We start from the raw sequence: 20,267 nt of genomic DNA on the forward strand, positions 1-20,267 counted from the left end.
AGTGATGTATTAGGTTATGCACAGGTGGTGGCTAAGGCACTGGTATCCAGTAAGAAGGACTTGTTCTATGTGTTCAGGCTGTTGTAGTGGAAACAAGATCTGCTCGCTATGTTGTGCATCTGAGAAGCCCTCCCCACCAGAGGTTTTTTTTTTTAAATTTAAAGGTAAGAACCTAATGAAGCTATAATGATTGTCAATCACATTATGGACAAGTAAATTGAATTCCCTGCTTTTTCTTAACTTTGAGAGACTATCGGCATTGATTGCAAATAGTTATTGTTTTCCAGGGTAAGGGTAACTTGAAGAAAAACTTCGTATCTTTCGTGATAAAAATCTACACAATGAATAAGAACATACACAGAATTTAGATTGGCGTTGCAAATCAGTATATTAATGATATATTTTCTCTACTTTGAATAAACTAAACTTATTATTTCAAGGTAAACACGCTTCCATTACTATTCCATATGAAATAAAAAATGAGTTTGACAGTTGCAGATCTGAAACTGTGGGACACATACCCTGACTGGAGTGAGCTTGATTATTATATTAGTGTGAATAACCTTTTAAGAAATTCATTGAAAGATGATACTGAAATAGTCTGAAAATTATGATTATTCACTTGATAAATATCTCCATAAATACTTGGCCAAGGAGAATGACTAATGTGTGGCCAAGCTCCACATTTTTCATTATCCTTGACATAGTCTGTTAAAATACGTTCTGCAAATGGCTCCTTCCAAAAGTTTGTTGAGCTGAAGTTACTTAGGGAATTTTTTTGCACTGTGATCTATGAAAATGGCTCATATTGTATCTATTTTAGGATATTTGTTTTAGTTGTTTTGGGGTTATTCCATATGGCCATTTTTGGGGTAAATTTCCCAAGAACACTTGAAAACTGGTGAATCCTTTATAGGGTTTAGAACTCATGATATAACTGTTGATTACCCTTTACTAGTGTCATTATTCATGTCCTCTGTATCCTTACTCACTTTTATCTGCTGCTGCTTTAAAGACTGAGAGCTGTAGTAAAATTTCCCTTTACTTTTTGTCTTCTTAAGTGTTACTTCACAAATACTTTGATCTAAAGTTATTTTGCATTTTAAGATGACAATAATTATACTTTCATCTTAGGCTGTAGCCATCGTTAAAACAAGTTAAACTGCTAAATAAATAAGTAAATGTTCCGTATTTTCCTTTCATGCATTATGATTTTCTTTTGTTTTATTGATATGTATCTTATAGATCTTTTGCATGTAGCATATAGATTTTCAGTTTTTTTGACCAAGTCTTTATTTCAGTAATGGATTTATCCTATCTATTTTTGTTGTCTTTTTTTAGATTGTCCCTCCTCCTGATTCCTTCTCTTTCTTTTACTTTCATCCTTTAATTTTATTTGCTTCTCAGTGTATTTTTTCATTTTATTTTCATTTAACTGTATTGTCTGAGATTCCTTCTATTTATTTTTTTCTCTTTAAGGTATAAGGTTTGTATTTAGACAGCCACCATTAAATAGTTTTTGAAAAACTCCTTGAATGTTTCTAAGTTATTGGCGTCACAAATTAATCAGCTGTGTTTATGATTCCATAGCACCCACCTTCTCAGACTCAGGATGCTATTCATTTCACTACCCACTTTAAAAAACGCACTCTGCTTTCAACTATATAACTCTTACCAACTTTTAAGTATGTTCACATCTCACCCATAAAAATAACCTTTTTTTCTGTGACCACACATCTCTCTCCTGCAACTGCGCCATCTCCTCCTTACTATCAAACTTCTTGAAAGAGAATTGTTGATATCAGCTGTCCCCATTTCTCACCTCCCTGGGTTTCTACCAAATCACACTCCCAAATTCCTCCTCCCTCTTGGGGGCTGCTTTCAGTCTCTTTTGCAAAGTCATATTCCTCTTCCAGGTCTTGAGATGCTGTGGTTCCTCAAAGCTTGGTTGTAGGTCCTCCTCTCTGGGACATCCATGCCAAGAGTTTCAAATGATGCTATATGCAGATGGCTTGCAAATACATATCTCAGATCCCCAGATCTCCCGCCTGGGACTCCAGATCCACATCGAAATTCCCTTCCTGATATCTCTAGGACACGTCAAAAATATGTTAAAATCAATGTGTCTACAACTGAATTCTTGATTGTGCTCCCTGAATTAACTTATTCTCTCATCCTCTCAACAAAGAGAGCCCTGAGAAAGTCAAAAGTCAGTGATGGGAAGAGTGGTAGAAAGCGAGACTAGAGAAGTAATCTGGGGCCTGACCATGACTAGGCTCGGAGGTCATGGCATTCATCTGAGTTTTGAATACGGAACTATTAAGATGTGCATTTTTAAGGATTCCTCTGTCAGTGGAGAGGGTAGGCAAGAGGAACAGGAAAACCAGGTAGAAGCCTATTACAGAGGTTTGGATGATAAACAGAAGCTTGCAAGAAGGCGGTGGCAGGGGAAGAGATTAGGTGTGGTCAGATTCTAATACTCTTTCAAGGTAAACAGTATTTGCTGATGGACTAGATTTAGAGTATACAATAAAGAGACGAGTACTGGACAAGTCCTGGGTTTTTCTTGTCATTTTCTGATGAGAGAAATGTAGGGAGAGCAGCAGATGTGAGGAGGAACTGAAATCAAGATTTGAGTTTAAATCCTGATGCTCTTAGATGCTCATTAGGCATCAGATGAAGGTGCTGAGTGAGCAGTGGGATTCACAAAGCAAGTTCAGAGCAGAGATCGGAACTGCAGATACGAACGTGGACGTCATCAACATAGAGATGAGCCTTACAGCCAACTGAGGGATCAGTGTAGATTAAAGATTAGAAGAGGTGCAAGTGCTGAGCAAAGAAAATTGATCAAAACAACAAAACAAAACAAAACATTGAGCTCCTTTTTGTATGTATGTGTGGCAGCCACCTCAGATTAGTACTGGTTTGTGACGAGAGCGTGTACTTTCTGGTAGGGTTGGCTCAGCCTTTCTTTCAGAGCCTATGTCACTCTTGAGTCCTGCTTCTTCTGGTTAGGGGCTTCCTCACAGTTCATAAAGAGCTGCCTAGTATCAACTGGACCCTTCACGGTACTGAGATTCCAAGTCAGGAAAAGTCATGACAACCTCGACTTTGAGTCTGGTGAGGTCTTGCACCTCTCTCCTCCCAGCTCCGATGGCGAGTCTAAGAATGTTGTTGATCCACATCGCAGAGAAAAGTCCCTCAAGGTTGCTGGTCCCCGTCTCTCCCGTGGCCTGGCTTCACCTCAGCTCTCACCCCTCTATCAACTGAAAAGATAGGCACAACCTAAAAGTTGAGAATTGCGCTTTGTTTGATGGGTAAAACTGAAGACTGAAGCCTGGAAGACAGCCTCTCAGATTGCTCAGAGAGACTGCTCTAAAGAGGTTAGGGAGGAGCCAGGATATACAGGTGTTTTTGCAAGGTAGTCAGAACATCAAAAGATTACTGTTAATTAAAGAAAACCAGACATCTCAAGTTAATGATTTCAGCGCTTTTCTATGTATGGGAAGTTGCACAAGTCTGGGTTCATTGAAGTCATTCCTTTGATATGCACCTTACCTGTCTAGGGCCAGTATCCTGCTCTTCTCCATCCTGAATCCCCTCAGTGTGCAAAGTTGGGGGCAGCTGCAGGGGCTGATGGCTTGATGGCTGCAACATCCTTTGTTTACTGATAGGGCAGGCAACATTTTTCATCTGTACCTCCAAATCTAGATATCCCAGTGAGTACCTAGTAGAGTTTGCTAAAAGTGTTTCTTTACTTTCACCCACAATCCATCATTCTCTTAAGAAGAATATTGATGTTTCATTCTATTTGGTTCTGTCTTTGCTGTATTTAACCATGCTTCCTAAAGGAAGGTTTGTGACATATTAATCTTGGAGAGACTTCATAGACAGATGAAGGTCTGTGGTTCATTAATCCTGTTCTCCAGTGTTAGGTACTAAGTTAAGCTCCTTAATAGATAAGTCCAGTTTGTGAGAAAACTGAGGCATATAGACGTTAACTTCCTTTAAGATCACATAGCTAGTAAGTGAGACCTTGTTAGACTTTGCATTCTACAAAACCAAAGAATGTGATTAATGTATAAAAGATATAATAGTCCTCATTCCTGCTTTTCTGAGATTTTTCTATTGATGTGAAAGAATTAGTTTTCCAGAATAAAGATACTAAAGAGAGAGTACCAGGGTATTATTGTCTTTATGAATCAATTTATGTTACTATTCTAGGAAATTTACAATCACATTTCAAGTCAAGATACTTAGGCTTTATAGAGACCTTTGTAAGATTAATGAATGGAATTTGTGAATTTTGAATTCTATGGAAATACAAAAATTTTATCTTAATAGATACCTGCCTGAGGAAACAAGGTTTTCACTTCATAAAGGTGAATTCATGAACATAGCATATAAGGCTTCCATGAACAAACCATCCAGCTTTCTAGCTTCTCTCTTTACAGGTCTCGTCCTGACACCCGCTGTACATAATCACCAGCCATTCTCCAGACATGCCAGGCTGTTTCCTACCTCTGTGCCTTGATTCAGATGTTCCCTACATCTTGTAATGCGCTTTGCTCTGTTGTTCCTTGCAAGCACAACACCTTCCAAGACTTAATTCAAGCATCATCTGCTTGTGAAGTCTTTGCAGTCACTATTGCTCCTGCTTACACCCTGTCAGGCTCCCTCTTGTACCATGTAAATGCCCCCAATATAGCAATCATCACATTTTATTCTTATTATTTCTTTACATGTCTTTCTCTGCCAGTAGATCTTGAGCTGGTGGAGGGTGAGGATACCAGGTCTAATCAATATCAATGTCCCTACACGGTTCAGGGTACATACAAGATGCTTAATAATATTTTATTATATTCTAGGATGATATTAAAAATCTTCAGCAGCCATACTGAACAAGAAATGACCAATCTGAACAGATATTTAACTGATCATAAGGAACACTGTACTTGTATATATCAGCTAAATACCAGCTCATCAAAACTTGCTTTATTTCCGTTTCATATCTTCTTTATTATTTTGATCTTTATGGATCTGGTAAAATAATATAGAACTAAATCATTTTATAGTTAAGTACACCATTTTTTTCCAGTCGCCATTTTCCTAAAACAGCTCTGATCTGCACTCCTACCATGTCAGGTTCCATGGCAAGATCTTACTGGGGCTTTGTATCAACACACCTGCCAAATTATTTAAAAGAGAATTGTGTTTTTGCCTTCTGAGCTGATGGTTTTGACACTCTCTGTGCAGTTCTACAGCATGTGAAGTGCTGACACACCAGCTGGATTGCTGAGAACAGTGAAATTATCAGCCTTTTACTGAGGGATTATTTATATGGCAGCCAGAACTATCTTAACCCTTGATAAGTGTTAAGTAAAAACGCACAATCAGTTTGTGTCCCACATGAAGCAAGGTGAGAAACCAACCTGCAAGACCAAAGTAACCATGGAAGCAGGTAGGAGAAGAGCCAAACTGCTTAAAGAAGGTGCTCATGTTTATTTAGTGACATACTTTTCTTCTGAAGATGCTTAACCAAACAAAGGTTAAGCTGAAACAAAAGTAAAGAAATGTATGTTGATAATTTTCTGTGATCTCCAAAGGAAAGTATAGAAATAGAGATTTTAGCTATCACACTCTGAGACATCGCCTTTGAGAATTTCAGCATGTAGAATCACAAATCATCTCCAATGCTACTTAATCTGTAGAAAGTATTTACAAGCCAATGCCCCCTAGAATAAAAGAGAGCATTTAATGTGGCAGACCATGATGGAGGGGAGGCAATAAAGAGAAAGCACAGCTTGGAGCGCAGTGTAACTGGGTGGCTTACACCTCCCTACTGAAGGCAACAGACTTGCAGTTACGGAACTGCTAATCTGTTCTACTGTTTTTTAATCAGATGTTGGCATTATCTGCCACTAATTGCTTTTTCATTTCCACTTGTAATTATTCCATTGCATGTTTGTAGTGAGAAGCTGAAAATGAGGCAGATCACTGAGAAAGAATTAATTGTTAATGAATAATCATCAGTAGGAAGCCAATTTCATTATCTTCAAAGAGGTAGCCAGAGATTAACCACTAGCTGTGGTTCTCCTACTTTCTGTGCATGACTGTAAAGTAATCACAAATAATCACGCCCTCCAACTTCATCAATTATTTTCTATTATGTGGATTGATACCCATTTTTGTCTTTGTTCTTTAATGATAATGGCAGTATTCATGCTGGGGAGTGCTAATTGGAAGGTGTTACATTCAGTGGGCTCGAGGCCTAATTATTAGAGCATCTTCTTCATTAGCACATGATCCTACAAGGGCTGCATGGTGGGAGTTACTAATTTTTCCAAGTTACAAGAATGTCACATGAGGAAAGTTTGCATGTCCTTATGCCGAGTAACACACAGAAAATCTTCTATCTGGTCTTTCTGTTTAAATAAAATAGGATGTTTTAACCTAATATGAGCCTTTGAACAGGAAGCCTGTTTCTGCTCGAGAAGCTTGGTCTGCCCAGGACTGTCGATGAGCTTTCTCTTCTGCTCTGTTTCTACCATTTCCCAGCACTTGTTCTTCGGAATGGCTCGCACAGCCCCTGGGATTATTACAGCTCTCAGTAGAGCTTTGCCGGCTATCAATGGAAACATTACAGATGAGTTTGAACGTCCGGGTGGGAAGCTCCCAACATTTGTTGCCTTGGTGGCCCAGTGATGTCACTCCCAGGCTTCGGGAGAAAGTAAATCCACAGCCCTATGGCATGTTTGCACAGAGCTGCGTAACTTCTCAAGTCCCCTTCATGTGTGTGGGCTCACAATGTCCTTAACAGAGCAGCAAGCACTGTTGCCGCTAGACCTGCTGCGGCCCTAGAACGGTGGCACCAAACCTCCTGCCCAGCAGAGCACGGGCACACCCACCTGCCTCTCTTCCTGGGTCCTCTGCATTCCCTCATGGGTGTGACTCACAGGCTGCCCCTCTAACCGGGGAGACCTTCTTCAGTGCTTGTCAGCCCCCCTAGGCAACCAAGGCTCTATTTCTAACTAGACCCACAGCTGAGGAAAGATAAGGCGTGGGGCCATCTCAGGTGTATTGGACTATAGGGCAAGTTTTTGAAACATCTCCAAGAGAGAAACTTGCAAAAGAGATAGAAGAGTTAGGTGTGGTTAAAGAGTGTGGGTTTTGCTGTTATTCCTACCCATTTTGTTAGCTGTGTGAGCTGGAATGAATTATTTAACTTCTTGGAACCTCAGTTTCCTTTATTAGATTGTTATAAAGGTGAATGAGATGTTGTATGTAAAGTACTAAACTCAGGGCCTTGGTTAGGTACCTAATCGGCACTTGCTTTGGTTAGAAGCAAATCAAGAACCTTAAACGTCAGAGTACCAGGTGGTTTTCTGGAAATAAAGTGAAAATTTCAGAGAATATTAGGTAAGTAACCCAAATTCTGTAACAGGACAATCCAGAAAAGTCAGTGACTGAGTACAAGAGCGTTTATTTCTTGCTCATGAAAAGTCTGCTGTGAGGTGGTCATGTCTTTCTTCTCTAATCATTTGGGTACCAGGCTCCCTCGACCTGACGACACAGCTTCCCAGATCAACAAGGACTGGAAAGAGAGAGATGACAGAGGCAGAGTGGCTCTCCTGTGCCATCACTGGATGTTATGCTTTGTGTCAGTCTGTGTTCCTGTGTGCCAGAGTACAGTCACGTGGTTCCAATCTAGTGGCTGCAAAATGCAGTCCTTCTGTGTAGCTGGCATGGTAAACAGCATCATGCGTTGTGTCTGGTACGGTGTGCAAAAAGTAAAATAACCAGGAGGGTAATTTTTAAAAGATTATACTGAGAGCACATAGAGAGGGTTGGGAGCAGGCAGAAGATTAGAATCCAGGATGCCCTTTAGAAAAGTATTATAATCACAGGAGGAAAGAGAGAACGGACGCTTGAGAATAGCTTAGAAACTGTGATTAGAAATGTCAGACGAGCCAAGGAATCAAAAAGATAAAATCCCAAGCTTATGTGGTTGTTCTATGGAAGCATTCATATTGGATGGGGAAACTAGATACAGAGAATGAGAATGGGGAAATCATGTCGGGTGGTATTGAGAATAGACTCAGTTATTCAGCTGGTAGCTGCTGTTATGATCAGGGGAGGAATAACCATGGAGAAGAGGAAAATACACCTACAAGTGACATAGGCATTCAGATGCATGGGAGAAAGGTTCAGATGTTTCCTAATTCTGATTTGTAGAGTCATTGATGAGAAGTACCAAGCCTCCAGACAGATGAAGAGGGTCTCTGAATTGTTGCTTGCTGAAAATCCTACTCAAAACTTCTCTGTTGAGTACAGTAATACTCTTACTCTTTTACACAGTGACCTTTACCCAAACACAAAATAACTTGACCTTCCAAGGACAATAACACGAGGTTCTTGGTTTATCTGTTGTTAAATGGGAGGTTGGGAAGGAGAGGGTAAGAAGCAGGGTAAAGAGGACAAGATTCACAGACATACCCACATTTTCACAGTGATTTTAATGTTAACGTGTGAGAAAAAAGATTACCGTGGGATTAGCCTAATAGGTTTGCCGACTTCATTTACAATAATAATGGTGACATTACTTTGTCATTTGGGCAATGGATTATTCCTAGATGCCGAGCTGTAAATGGATGCTATGACGTGAAATGCTTTGATTAAGTCATACTGACTAAAACCCGTTGTTCACATGTCTTATTTGACTCACCACTTATCTGGCGTGCCTTACTTACTGTATATGACATTCCACAGGGCATTGACCATGCACTTCAAGATACTGACCTTTTTTATAATGTAGACATTCAGGCTGGTTTACTGATAGGCTTAGCTGCTGTTTCCAAAAGTTTCTTTTTTAATTTTTTATTTTTATTGATGTATAGTCAGTTTACAATGTTGTGTTAATTTCTGTGATTCAGTTATACATACATACATTTTCCTTTTTGTATTCTTTCTTATTATAGGCTGTTACAAGGTGTTGAATATAGTTCCCTGTGCTATACAGTAGGGCCTTGCTGTTTATCTGTTTTATATGTAGTTGTTTGTATCTGCAAGTTTTGTTTTTATGTATAACTCTCTTCTTAATCATTTGAATAATGCCTTTGATGAGCAGTCTTCTACTCTGCCATCTCCACCCTTACTATTCCACTTCACCATGGCTACCACTGCACCATTGTTGCTAAGTTAGAAGCTGATGATTTTTTTTTTTAATTGAAGTATAGTCAGTTTACAATGCTGTGTCAGTTTCTGAGGTTCAGTATAATAGTTCAGTCATACATATACATGCATATATTTGTTTTTATATTCTTTTTCATTGTAGGTTAAAACAAGATATTGAATATAGGTCCTGTGCTATACAATATGAACTTGTTTATCTATTTTATATATAGTGGTTAGTATCTGCAAATCTTGAACTCCCAATTTATCCTTTCCCGCCTCCTTCCCCTCCGGTAAACATAAGTCTGTTTTCTGTGTCTGTGAGTCTGTGTCTATTTTGTAAATAAGTTCATTTGTCTTTTTTTTTTTTTAGATTCCATATATAAGTGATAAATGGTATTTTTCTTTTTCTTCCTGGATTTCTTTACTTAGAATGACAATATCTCCAGGTACACACATGTTGCTGCAAATGGCATTATTTTACTCTCTTTTATGGCTGAGTGGTATTCCATTGTATAAATATACCACAACTTCTTTATCCAGTCATCTGTTAATGGACAGTTAGGTTGTTTCCATGTCTTGGCTATTGTAAATTGTGCTTCTTTGAACATTAGAGTGCATGTATCTTTTTGAATTAAGGTTCCCTCTGGATGTATGCCCAGGAGTGGGACTGCTGGATCATATAAGTCTATTTTTAGTCTTTTGAGGAATCTCCATCCTGTTTTCCATAATGGATGCAACAAGCTACATTCCCACCAACAGTGAAGGAGGGTTCCCTTTTCTCCACACCCTCTCCAGCATTTGTTATTTGTGAACTTTTGGATGATGGCCATTCTGACTGGTGTGAGATGATACCTCATTGTAGTTTTGATTTGCATTTCTCCGATAATTAGCGATATTGAGCATCTTTTCATGTGCCTGTTGGCCATTTGTATGTCTTCATTGGACAATTGCTTGTTTAGGTCTTTTGCACATTTTTGGATTGGGTCATTTATTTTTTTTTTAAGTTGTATGAGCTGTTTATATAGTCTGGAAATTAAGCCCTTGTCAGTCTCATCTTTTGCAAATACTTTCTCTCATTCTGTAGGTTGTCTTTTTGTTTTGTTTATTTATTATTATTTTTTTTTTTTGCTGTACAAAAGCTTGTAAGTTTAATTAGGTCCCATTTGTTTATTTTTGCTTTTATTCTATTGTGCGGGTAGACTGCCCTAAGAGAACATTGCTAAGATTTATGTCAGAGAATGTGAGAATGATTGGTTATGTTTTCTTCTAAGTCTTATGTTTAAGTCTTTAAACTGTTTTGAGTTTATTTTTATGTCCAGTGTGAGGGAGTGTTCTAACTTTATTGATACATGCAGCTGTCCAGTTTTCGTAACACCACTTGCTGAAGAGACTGTCTTTATTTCATTGTATCTGTTTGCCTCCTTTGTCAAAGAGTAATTGACCAAAAGTCTGTGGGTTTATTTCTGGGCTCTCTATTCTGTTCCATGGATCCATATGTCTATTTTTGTAACAATACCATGCTGTTTTGATTACTGTAGCTCTGTAGTATTGGAAGAATTAAAATTGTTAAAATGGCCATACTACTCAAAGCGGTCTGCAGATTTAATGTGATCCCTGTCAAATTACGCAGGACATTTTTCACAGAACTAGAACAAATAACCCTAAAATTTATATGATGATTTTATTTTTTTATTATTTTTTAAAATTTCTTTTGCATGGAACAAATGCTTAAACTTCTTAAGCCATAGGTAGTACAACAGAGACAGTTACCATCCTTGGTAGTAACACCATTCTGTTTGAGACTAGACAAGAGAGTCATCAGTTCTTGAGAGTAAAGATGAGCACTCCAAGTAAATAGGCATCCTGGTAGTGTGTGGGGAAGGTCCAAGCCCTACAAGACATTTTCCTCAAGACCCAGAGATAGGAATCAAATCCAACAAGCTTCATGTATTGGTATTTAATATGTGTATATTAATACTAATAATGCTACCTTAAACTTTAACACTTACAGAACTTTATTCGTTAATTCAGGCATCTGACATTGTGCCAAGGTTATGAAAATGAAGAAGAAACAGTCCTTGTCCTCCAAAGTTTAAAGTCATATAATATTATCTCCTAATGGTGGCCCTATTTCAGAGTGCTTTATGGGCGAGCAAGAGATCCAAAATAGAGATTTCAGAGGCCGCTGAGTGTTTTCAGGTATAAAGATAGTTTAAAAATTAAATAATGTGGTCTCAAATTAAGAGTATTTCTGAGATCGTAGTTCTGGACTTTAAGGTAAAGTCACTAATTACATTGTTCTTTAAAATAGAGTAGTGATGAAAGTAAGTGGGGCTATCACATATGAAAATAAATCTTGATTCAATTAAGGAGATTCCTAAAATGTCTTTAGGACCTTTCATTCTGTCAATTAACTCAGCCATCATATATGCTTACAAATGAGATCTTTCTAGCACTTAATACATTTTCAGTACCTTATGCAAGAGATGAGAGCTAATTATGCAATGCCAGGCTCACATCCTTTACATTTCCATGGGAAGAGCTAGGTTCTGAGTCATATATAGAGATTTGTAGAGAGCCTCAGGACTGAAGCCATAACAAAGACCGTTCTCAGGTGAAGACTTACCCCTACATTGCTATTCTCCCATTTCGTCACTTCATATCAATTTTAATACCTTATGTCTCATCAGAGAACGGTTATACTCTGACATGTTCCCTCCTGGTGCAAGATGGCAGCTACTAAAATATAAATCACTGCAGAGAATGGCTGGATTTAGAGCCAATTCTTCTAATCGAAAACAACAGCAATGTTAATTTCAGCTTGAGAATAATGGGTTTTGTATGGTGATGTAATGGTACAGACTATAATGGTGTCAACTACCACAATAAAATATGCTTCAAATGGGCTACCTTTTTTACATTTAGACTAGGATGACTTCTGTCACATTTCTTTTTTGGCATGGTATCTGACAATCTATTAAATAAATACTAATCCCTAGCAGTCTTCAAAGCAGGCTCAACCATATCAGGATTTTAAATAACTTCATTAATTGCTTAACTACCTTTCCCCCGAATTCCTAAGGGACCCTTTGATGCTAGTCACTCTAATGAGTTACCAAGTGATTCATGACTTCAACCTGTTATCATGCAAAATACATTTCCAGCTGGAAGTCTTTACAGATGGTTTTGCCAGAAAGTAAGTAACTACTCTAGATTTTTAAAGAGGGCAAATTCCATTTATGAAGTGTGTGAAGGAAAATAATTTGGTTTTCTTTCTTTTCTTGTCCTTTTTTTTTTTTTTTTAACATTAATACTCCAGAATGGTGTAATGTGTCCAGAAATTCAATTTGGGCAATCAATACATAATCAAAGGAGGAATTATGTTTGAATGGTTAAAGATGATCTGGATTATCTGTGGGTAAATTATCCATTGCAATAGCAGTATATATTGCTAGTCCTAACTTTCCTTCTAATATTTCATATCACTTCTCTCTTCCCAAAGTAGTCATTGAAAACACAGAATTTTTTTTATTCATCTAGTCAAGGCACAGTTGAGAAGGTAACTATTTTTTCAAAGAACAAGGAGAAATGATGTTTAGAAATCTACTTTTCTCAAGCTGTGTTTCTGTTTCTGTCCACTTGAATGGTAATCAAAGCAATGTGTTTATTTTTAATACAGTTTGTTTTTTTTAATCATACTAACACATACACACAATTCTTTAAAGTACTGTAAAGCTAAGAAGGGGAAGAAGTGTCATTCCTGGAGAAGCCTTTCTGGTAGCCCTCTGGTCCCTGTGTGTTCCAGACTGGCTACTCCCTGGGAGCAAGACAGAGCCATTTTCATAGCGTTTTCTTTTGCATCTGACCTGTGTGGAGTCACTCATTTCCAGTGTTCTGAAAGCTAAATAGAGAAAGAGGGCTAAAAGAAAATTTCTTTTAACCTCCTTTTACAAGAAGGTATCTTTGAGTCTGAGGCCTCCCAAGAGATTACTAGAGATTAAACCTTCTATTTCTTGGAAAGCTAGTTGAGGGATAGTTGCTTAGCTCAAATAACCCTCTTGTTTGTAGCCCCCCTTTTATTCCCATCTTCAGTACTTGGTGCCTCCAGTCCCCTAGCCTTTCTGGGACTTTATGGCATGAACCACATCACTTTCCTGGGACCTACAGATTTCAACTTTGTATCTTCTTAACATCTGTTGGCATTAGCTGTACTTTGTGTTTTTTGTTTGTTTGTTTTGCTTTTTGTCTTTGTGGATGATGATGATGATTTACCATGACTTTAGGAGGGTGAAGGAAGAGAGTGGTCATGATAAGCAAATTTGTTGCATCTGCTATGTTGACTACATGTTGACATTTGTCAAATTTTGTCTTTTTGTCGTCTGGGAGTCAACAAACAGTAGGTCTAGTTTGAACAGAAAATATTTCCAATCTATGTAATGGAAGTACCTAACGTTCTTTTTAAATGTTTCAGTCATATGGCTCCTCAGAGCCATAGAGATTCCTCAGAACTTCCCTGGGGAGCTAGCACCTAAAGAAAGAAGGATTAAAAAGCTGTGAGGGGGTGGGATTTTGGTCGCCAGTCCTACCTCTCACCCCTAATCTAAGATGTTTCATTTTTACTTGTTTCAGATATTATGTTTTGCATATGATTTTAATTGAACAAAGAGTTTCAAATATATAAAATGACTGAACCCAGTTAAAGTGGAAAAACAATTAAACGTACTCTCCAAATCTCTTGGGAAAGAGTGGCTAAGTTTTATGAGATCTGGTGTTTTATCACCCTTTATGTGCTGAGATGTTTGTCTTAATCGTTTTTTCTTTGCTGTCACTTCTGTATAGGCTTCTATGTCAGCACTTAGCCACAGTCACAGGTAGAGGCTCTTTGTGCCGTAAAGAGCTGCTGAACTGGTGTTGACACAAAGTAACAGTGGAGTCCCTCAGATTACACAGCTGCTCTGACTTGTGGCTTTTATTTTATCCTTTAAAAAAAACTCTTTCTTGTTTTGTGTATTCTTACAACAACCTATCCAGAAATTCATTCTTTCTGCATTAGCTCTCCAACATATTTAGATATCACGACTAAATAATTATTTTATTCCACATGGTACATTGTTAAGCCAATATTCCCTAGACTCACCAGGTAAGAGTTTCTATTTTGTGCTCACTTAAATACCAAAGAGTTCATTTTCCTGGGCACAGAACCATTTTAAAACTTCATGTTTTCACAAACTTGAATTTTTTTTAATCAGAGGATAATTGATGATATGGGAAAATAATTGCTATAGGTTCCTTATTACATACAGACCCAAACCAGAGGTAGGTAAACACCCAGGTTATCTCACAAAGGAGCACATCTCCATGGCCCTTCTTACTCTTGATGGGAGTGTTGCCACTGAGGAGAAGATAGGCAGGCCCATTTCAGAGTCCACCTGCACCTGCTAAATCTGAAGGGCAAGGAATTTACTCCTGAGTCAATTGTTGGCCAGCTCTTCTAAATCATGTGTTTGAAACATATCATCTCTCAAATACAGAAAAATTATTAGTGGACAACACATCCCATTTTATAACAAAGTCCAATATACAGAATGTTTGGAGGCCACTTGATTTTTACAAAAGAAGATCTGTAGGCCTTGGAATATGACCAAATTTTGGATCATTTGAGATTCAAGGCATGAGTTAAGTTTGGCTAAGGGGTCTTTACGCGTGTACATTCTCTAGGGGAGAAGCACACATACCAGTTGACCATGTTCCTAGTTGCTATAATAAAGTCAAGTGATGCTTGATGTCTTCTCTATTCAGAGGCATATAAGTTATAAGAGAAAACTGATATAAGAGACGCTGAAAAGAGATGCTTCCAAACAAGCAGGTGTTCTTTGACATTTTATAACAAATTTTACACAGAGGTTTTTAAGTCTTAGACTACCTTACCCCTCTAAAACAAACACTGGTAAGTAGAAGTTCTAGAATGTATTTTGTTTTTTTTCCAGAACACTGTAATGAATTCCTCCATGAGTCGAGAACTCCGCCCTGCTGCCAGGTAAGACTTGCTCGGATGACACTGATGTTCTGGCTGCTACTGCAGTCCTTTCCTGGGCTGTGAGTTCACCTTGAGTCACTGCTGAATGTGACCCTTAGTTTCAGTGTCTTTCCTTTTGCTTTTCATATCTTTTTTTTAAGATAAAGGATACAGATTTTTTTCCAGATAGTGTGTATATTAATAGACTAAATTCTTTCCTAGAACCCAAATCACAAAGCACAGATAGCACAAATTAAAAAAAAAAGAAAAGGAAAAGAAAAAAAACAAGAATCTTTTAGGTACCAGCAAAGCACGCAGATGTAGTGAATCTAAAATTAATCCGTTGGAACTATCCTACAAGTCACATTTATAGCCAGTGCCAAAACGCAGCTCAGTTCTGATTACAACATTCTTGTGCAGTTCCAGTAACATCCTATTGTGGCTTCACCTGAGCATGTTAACTATTTATAACTGATATATGACGGTTGAGGAAAGTGGTGTATTTTGGTTTTTATGGTTTGTGTTTGGTGGTGCTTTTGCAACTGGGAAAATGTATTGTGGTCTCATCACTCAGAAAAGGCACCCCCTTATTTACACTGTGCACAGCTGTAGCTTGAGTGTTCTAACGTCTGGGTGACAAAGCATTTTGAAGGATAAATCATCTTTTCTCATAAAGTTTTAAAAGGGCCAAGGTTAAATAATTAGAAAGAAAATAAAGGGAACAGGGTCAGTCAGATTAAGTAAAGATTGATTTTTAGAATAAGACCTCATCATCTGTGCTAATAATATATGTTGGTCCTAGAGGATTTAGCAAAGTATAAAGAAAATGGAGTGACTTTTGAAGTTAAATTATTAGATGAGCAAGTTCCAATTCCTTAGTCATTTGGACTAAAGGGTTCAGACTCTTTGGTCATTTAGCAAATGTCAATTAAGTACTCAAATAGTTTATAAAATTTTTTAAGATGCTTGGGTACTTTGAAATAAGTAAGCACAATCTCTGTCCTCGAGATGGAAGGACAGGGTACTAGATAACAGAAAACAATTTGAATATAAACAGATAATTGCAAAGCTCCATAGAAAGGAAACAAAGTCATGGGTTCAGTTAGGTAAGGAGGACAGAGTGCAATTGACAAAAAGGTAAACTTAATTTCACCTAAAACTCAGATATGTGGCTGATTTTTTTCTTGAGCACAAAAAGGAAAAAGGAAAATGAGTCATTAACTATCGTTTTTGTGGTAAGCAGTTTTTACTCCCAATGTTCCTTTTTTTTCTTCCAGTTTTATTATGTAGAATTATTACAGTTTGACTGCACATACACGTTATATTGCATGTAAATACATATCAACAGTATACTGCACTTTTTTTTAGTTTTCATATATGTACTAATTATTGTTTCTAAGAACAGACTAGATCTTTAGCTTTTTAAATTTACATAGTTATCAAAGGAATAAAGCCAACTTGTTCTGTATATCCATTTCTGATAATAAAAATGTGCCAATAGACTTAGGAAGAAAATAATCCATAAAGTAAAAAGTTTAAAGGTTTTTAACTTTATAAGAATTACAGCTCAGGATATAAGAAATAATTATTTCTTTGAAAAAAAGCTGGATATATCATATGACTAGCACTTTTATATTGTGATCAAATATATGTACGTATATGTATATATTCATCACCTTCCCTTCCAACGTGCTCCCTCTCCAGTACTTCCTAGCTCTCATCATTGGCATCGTCCTCCTTTTAGTTGGCTAAGTCAGAAATATGGGCACCAGTCTTGATTATTGCCATTCTTTCAGCCTTGATGCCCACCCAACCAGTCCCCCGATTTCATACTTTTACAAGAGTTTGTTGAATCCTTCAGTCTTCTCCACTCCCGCTGTGCCACCTCTACAGGTCCTTCTGTTAATTTGGCCCCAGCTCTCTCCAGTCCTCCATTTTGAAGCTATCAATATAGTTTTCCTGAAGCACAAACCAGAATGAATCATCCCTTGTTTGGAGCCTACTTCAATGATTTCCCATAATCTTAAAGTTTAAAATCCTTAGGATGCTTTACCAGGCCCAGCCTCACACGGACCCTATTTGCCTCTCCAACCTCACCCCTTGCAATTCTCTGTGCTCCAGCCATCTTCAGTCCTGAACAGTGGTAACACTGGGAGTGCATTGTGGCACTGTTTGTGTCTGGGGTTTCTAGCAGACTCTGCTTTTTGCATTAAATGTTCTTCTCTTTCATCTTCCCTCAACCTGCTATTACCTGCCCTTTGCCCTGTATTCGTTATTTCCTACCAGGGCCTAATTGGACTTAAAGTTTTCATAATAAAATTTTTCTTGACTTGTATTCTTTAGTTTCTGGTCAGTTACTATAGTAGGTGCCCCTTCTTTTGTCATTACACATTTACTCATAAGTCTCACTTGCTGTGTTACAAGTTCATTATTGAGAGCAGACATGGCATCTTATTTGCCATTAGACTATACCCCAGCATGTAGCATGATGTCTCAAATTCCGTGAATTTCTCCTGAGGCATTAATTAATAATAGACATTCTATATGTTCTCCTACAAAGTTTTGTTAAAAAGAAAGCAAAAACTATGCTAATGCCAAGAGATAAAACTAAACTTTCCTAATACTTTGTGGATAGTTTTTTTGGTGTTATTTATACTCCACTTTGTTATACAAACTTTAACCTAATCAAGCTAAAAATGATGAGAGCCAAGATTTAAGTCCATATTATCTGTTGGGCACTGGGTTAAATTCTTTACAAATATTATCTTAGTTAATTTCACTTACTCCATCCAAAAACATACCAGTCATCCATGTTTTTTCCCCCAGTCTTATTGTGGTATAATTGACAAATAAAATTGTAAGCTATTTAAACTGTACATCATGATGATTTCACATTGTGAAAAAGTTCCTCTCATTTAGTTAATTAACACATCTATCACCTCACATACTTAACTTTTTTTCTTTCTGGTGAGAACGTTTAAGTTCTACACATTCCATCCTCAGACCTTATTCATCTTATAATTGAGTTTGTATCTTTTTACCAACTCTCCCTATTTCTCCATCCCCTGGGACCTGGCAACCACTTTTCTACTGTCTGTTTCAAAAGTTTAATTGTTTTGTTTTTGTTTTTTTGGATTCCACATAAAGTGATACCATGTAGTATTTATCTTTCTCTCTCTGACTTATTTCACAAAGTATAATGCCCTCTAGCTTCATCCATGTTGTCCAGATGGAAGGATTTCCTCCTTTTATAGGCTAATACTCCATTGTGTATGTATGTGTGTGTGTGTGTGTGTGTGTGTGTGTGTGTGTGTGTGTGTATATATATGCATGCCACTTTTTCTTTATCCACTTACCCATTGATGGATACTTAGGGTGTTTCCATACCTTGACTATTGTAAATAATTCTCTAATGAACATGGGAATAAAGATATCTCTTTGAAATAATGATTTTGTTCCTTTGGATATATACCCAGAAGTGGGATTGCTGGATCATGTAGTAAATCTATTTTTTAATTTCTTGAGGAACCTCCATACTGTTTCCCCCAGTGGCTGTACAAATTTGCATTTCCACCAACACTTTACAGTAATTCCCTTTTCTCTGCACCCTCCAGAACATTTGTTATCTCTTATTTTTTCTATAATAGCCATCCTAACAGGTGTGAGGTGATATCTCACTATGGTTTTGATTTGCATTTCCCTGATGATTTATGATGCTGGATACCTTTTCATGTACCTGTTGGTTATCTGTATGTCGTCTTTGGGAAAATGTCTGTTCAGGTCCTTTGCACATTTTAAATTGGGTCATTTATTTATTTATTTATTTGTTTTGTTATTGAGTTGTATAAGTTCCTTGTATATTCTAGATATTATCTCCTTATTGGATATGTGGTTTGCAAATATTTTCTCCCACTCCATGCATTGACTTTTCTTTTTGTTTGAGGTTTACTTTGATGATCAGAAGTTTCATTTTGGTATATTCCTACTTGTTTGTTTTTGCTTTTGCTTTTGTGTCATATCCCCCAAATCATTGCCAAGACCAGTGGTGAGGAGCTTACCCCATATGTGAGACTTATGTATGGAAACCTCATTGGCCATCCAAAGCAGGAAAACTGGGGATCTGTCTCTTGGGCAGCAGCCATAAGAGTTAGGACTCAGACATGTGTACAAGCTCCTTCCAGGGTGATGTGACTTGGAACAGGCTGCAAGTAGATGGCAAGGGAGGTGTCAGCCAAGGCTGGCTTCCCCAGGTTTCTGTGAGGATTGCAGCAAGTCCCTACAGCATGCTAAATTCGAAGCCTGACCCTCGGGTAGCAGCTTTCAGAGTAGGTAGATGAACTCCTTTTAGGGAAGTCCTGGAAGATGAGTGATTTTCCCCTGCTCCCTCTGTGCTGGGCTGGGGAAGAATAGTGAGGGCTTGCACAATTGTTAACAACTGCTCCTTTGTTTGCTATAGTTTTGTCGGTCACATGATGAAATCCTCACTGGGTTTCAGAACTAGGTGTCTGGGGAACCCACCAAGTGTGGGGTCTAAGCCCTTAGCTCCTCAGGGAGAAGCTGGCGGTTGGGAGTTTGCTCCGGATTGTACAGTACTGTGCTGTAGTTGGGGGCTCATGGTACGAGGGTGTCTTAATCTTTTCTTTCCTTTTCAGTATGGGTATTTTTCTCATTCGTAGGATGTGTAGGAGTTGCTCAGCTGGCTTCTGGATTTCTCTCAGAGGTAGTTGCTCTGTGTCTTGCTGTACATTGGGTATGTCCGTGGGTAGGACAGGAGTTGGGGAGCTTCATGCATCACCATTTTGGTCAGCCTTTCATCCATTCTTTCTCTCCTTTCCAGTTCCTCTCTTATGACCCTGGTTTAAGCTACCGTTGTTTGTTTGCTTCTTTTTTAAAGGTCAGTTTTATTGAGATATCATTTACATAGGGTAAAATTCTCCTGTTTAGTTCTATAGTCCAATAAATTTTGGCAAATGTAAATAGTCGTATAACCACTGCCACAACTGAGATACAGAACATTTCCATGATACCAGAAAGTTTTCTCATGGCCCTTTGTAGTCAAGTCCCCTCACCCCTCCCA

The 20,267-nt window shown here is 37.9% G+C and overlaps 1 protein-coding gene across 4 annotated transcripts in view; it reads left to right on the forward strand.

Annotated features, from left to right (window-relative positions):
* ITGA4 (integrin subunit alpha 4) overlaps nt 1–20,267 on the forward strand; it is a 222,109-nt gene that overhangs the window by 37,823 nt on the left and 164,019 nt on the right. For all 4 annotated transcript variants that reach the window (XR_010380637.1, XR_004136757.2, XM_064484950.1 and 1 more), the window contains exon 2: nt 15,162–15,211. The gene's annotated coding sequence lies outside the window, so the exon portion shown is untranslated. The remainder of the gene's footprint in view (nt 1–15,161; nt 15,212–20,267) is intronic.

The sequence above is a fragment of the Camelus dromedarius genome, chromosome 4, assembly GCF_036321535.1.
Source record: "Camelus dromedarius isolate mCamDro1 chromosome 4, mCamDro1.pat, whole genome shotgun sequence".
Classification (NCBI taxonomy): domain Eukaryota; kingdom Metazoa; phylum Chordata; class Mammalia; order Artiodactyla; family Camelidae; genus Camelus; species Camelus dromedarius.